Genomic DNA, 3782 nt, shown 5'->3' on the forward strand with positions numbered 1-3782 from the left:
TTTCATTCACACCTGACCCAGAATACAAACACACACACACACACACACACACACACACACACACACACACACACACACACACGGCACAAGGTCGATTTGTATTTTGACAGCAGATCTGAAGACTAGTCACCAGCTCCTGGGATGCTTGGAGCAGAACACAGAAACAGGACTGTGTACAGCAGGCCCCAACCCAGATTTCCATTTCCCTACGTGGATTTTCCTTACAGCTGCTCATCTATCCACATCTGTGTACTTAGACCCAACCAGAGAACAAGAGAATAACAAGAAAGGGAACAGAATTCAAGACCCAAAAGTTAACAGCATCTGTTCCCCTTCCTTCCTTCCTACCTTCCATCCTTCCTACCTTCCTTCCTTCCTTCCTTCCTTCCTTCCTTCCTTCTTGTTTTTTTGTTTTTTGTTTTTTCAAGACAGGTTTTCATTGTTTTGGAGCCTGTCCTAGAACTTGCCCTGTAGACCAAGCTGGCCTCAAACTCACAGAGATCCACCTGCCTCTGCCTCTCAGTGCTGGGACTAAAGGTGTGTGCCACCAAAGCCTGGCTTCCATCCCATTTCTTAAGGGGGCCAGATTTGCAAAGCAACTTCTGAACTCCATTCTAGACTAGACCAGTAGCAGATGACAAGCAGCTCTGGTCAAGCATCAAACAGCTCTGCTGGAGTCAGGAACTGAGATCCCTGAGCCAAGTAAAGAGCCTGTATGAGTCAAGACCAGCTGACCACACCCTACCCTCAGAAGCAACTCAGCCAAGCCTAGCCCAGCCACCTGGTTAATCACTGGGTTGTGCCATCTCTCTGAACCATGCCTCCATGTTTGAACAGTTAGCATACAATCCACTAAAAAGTTATTTTTCTTTCTTTCTTTTTTTGGTTTTCCCAGGGTTTCTCTGTGTAGCTTTGGAGCCTGTCCTGGAACTCTTGTTGACCAGGCTGGCCTTGAACTCACAGAGACCCACCAGTCTTTGCCTCCCGAGTGCTGGGATCAAAGGTGTGCGCCTTTAAAAAGTTGTTTCTTGGCCGGGCCTTTAGTCCCAGCACTCGGGAGACAGAGGCAGGTGGATCTCTGTGAGTTCGAGGCCAGCCCGGTCTTCAGAGTGAGTGCCAGGATAGGCTCCAAAGCTACACAGAGAAACCCTGTCTCGAAAAACCAAAAAAAAAAAAAAAAAAAAAAAAAAAAAGTTGTTTCTTAAGAGACATTTCCTTCTCAGTAATTCACAGATGACCATGACTGGTTCTGTGACTTGAACCTCAGATCATTTCATCTTTAGCACATCTGCTAGTGTTATTATATAACATTTCCCATCATTCCTATGCATAAGTTTCACCCCAGTTCTTCAGACCTAGAGTCTCTGCCTTCCTTGCAGTGTGTCCACACTGGCTGCTTTGATGCCTAAAGTGGAACAATGAAAAGCATACAGAGCTGCCTCCTGCCTGATTGCCAAGGAACCCATGACTGAGATAAGAGAATAAAACCCAAACTCTTCTGAGGACAGATAATCACCAGGGGGAGGTTCAGGACTTCCTGGTTACTGATTTTGCAAGAACAAAGGGAACACATGGGACCAGGGGAAAGTGGGTTGCCAAAAATTCTTCCCCGCCTCTCCAAGTCGTTCTCATGGTTGTCACCTGAGTGATCCATTGGTGGTGAGCAAACGGAGCTCTGTTCCTCCAGGTGTTTGAAGTTGAACTCATTACTCACCCTCAAGGTCACTGAGATTTTTCTGCACCTGGAAGCTTCCTTTACCATAAGTGCTAGGAACACGCTAGGGTGAAAGTCAATAGTGTCATCTTAGGCCCAGGGTATAGCAGAAGGTATACTTACCACCCAGCATGTATGTAGACCCTAGGCTCTATGCATAGTACAAAAGAAAGGAGAGGGGGGAGGGGAAGAGGAGGAAGAAGAGGAAATGGAAGGAAGGAAAGGGGAAGGGGTGAGGAAGAAGAGAGGAGAGGAAAGGGAAAAGGAAAGAAGGAAGGAAGAAAGGAAGGGGGGGAGGGAAGGAGGTTGTAGTATTGTTCATGTCACCTGTTTCATGATGCTGAGGATCAAACACAGAGCATCATCTATGCTGGACCAGCATGCTAATGCCAAACCTCCTTGCTATCTTTCTGTTTCTCTCAGTAGACAAGTAACCTCTAGAGAACAGGACCAACAACCTTTATCTGTTACCACTGTTACACGATCCCAGTCTGTACTGGTCTTCATCAGACTAGTTTCACAAATGTTGGTTAAATTGAATAAAATTTTAGGTGTAGGAGAGAAAGTGAGCTATGTAGGTATTGCTTTTGGATGTCATCACTTTCTCTTGGAAAATACTTTATCATTGTTCAGAGACACTTAGCAATGAGATAACTCAGAAGAGTATATAATTCACGCTGTATAAATGGGGTGAGGCCTAAGATCTGATGTCAGGAATGGAGGAGGGCAGTCATAGGAGGCCAAGAGATGAAGAAGAGTGTGAGCAGTCTCTGGCAGATAAGGCACACTTTATTTACCAGTACATAGGCCACTTGGTAGGTGGATTCTGGCAGACACCCATGCCTACAGGCTGCACACAGGTGGGTACTGGCACAGAAGCCACAGGTAGCCACAAACAGGTCTACACAGTCTGCCAAAAGATGAAGTTGAAAGCACTGGTCTCGGATCCCAAGTCTATATTTTTTATATTTATAAAAAAACACACACAAAAGTGGCACTTTGCCAGGAATAATTATACAAGAGATTATATCACTGCTAACTTTTATAGTTTCCCAGACACCTGGTGTCAACCATTATTAGATGAGTCATGGTTCCTGGATGTCAGGCATCAGCCATGATTTAATAAATGTCTCATACCAGATATACACGTAAGCACCATGGTCTCTGAACACAAACTTGCCCATACAGTTCTCTGTCCTCTTCAGATAGAATTCACGATTAAGCATTTGAATTAGAAATACAGAGATGAGAAGTAGGGGGGAAAAGAGTACCTGGCAAAAAATTAAGTCTACTGAACTAAAATGGAGGCAGTCTTGCCCCTCCTCCCCACCCACCACCATGCCCTGAAGGTTCTACTTCTTGGTGTGGACCCAGGTTCCACTAGGTCTTTCTGGATGCCCATTTCAGCCTTCCCTCCTAGTCTATCAACATTCAACATTCAACATTCATTTGTCACCCGATGACTCACAGAAACACTCTCTATCGGGGACAATATAGACATCACACTTGTCTGGGATCCAGAGTAGGAAATAGCAACCTAAAAATGGTACAGCTACCCAAGAAAGATAAGACCATATATCCACATCAAGAAACACCTCACGAATCATAACTACAGATGCCTAGATCTCAATACAAAATCACAAACATGAACAACCAAGACAACATGCCTCTACCAGAAGCCAGCAACCCTATTGGAATAAGCCCTGAGAAAAACCATTTAGCTGAAGCAGAAAACAAGGATTTCAAAATAGCAATAGTGGATATGTTAAAGGACCTCAAAGAGGATATGAATGCCTTACTCAAGACTGTGAAAATGCAAACAAATAGTTGAATGAAATTGTGAAAGCATTTCAAGACGTGAAAGTAGAATTTAACAAAGAAATAGAACCACTAAAGAAAACCCCCAACTGAAATAAAACTGGAAATGGAAATTTTAGGAGGCCAAAGAAAAATGTCAGAGGTAAGCTTCACCAACAGACTACAAGACAGACGAGAAAGAATCTCAGGTGTTGAAAACAAGTGGAAGCAATTGTTGTCTCAGTCAATGATAATGTTAAATCTAAAATAA

Source organism: Cricetulus griseus (assembly GCF_003668045.3).
Source record: "Cricetulus griseus strain 17A/GY chromosome 1 unlocalized genomic scaffold, alternate assembly CriGri-PICRH-1.0 chr1_1, whole genome shotgun sequence".
Classification (NCBI taxonomy): Eukaryota; Metazoa; Chordata; class Mammalia; order Rodentia; family Cricetidae; genus Cricetulus; species Cricetulus griseus.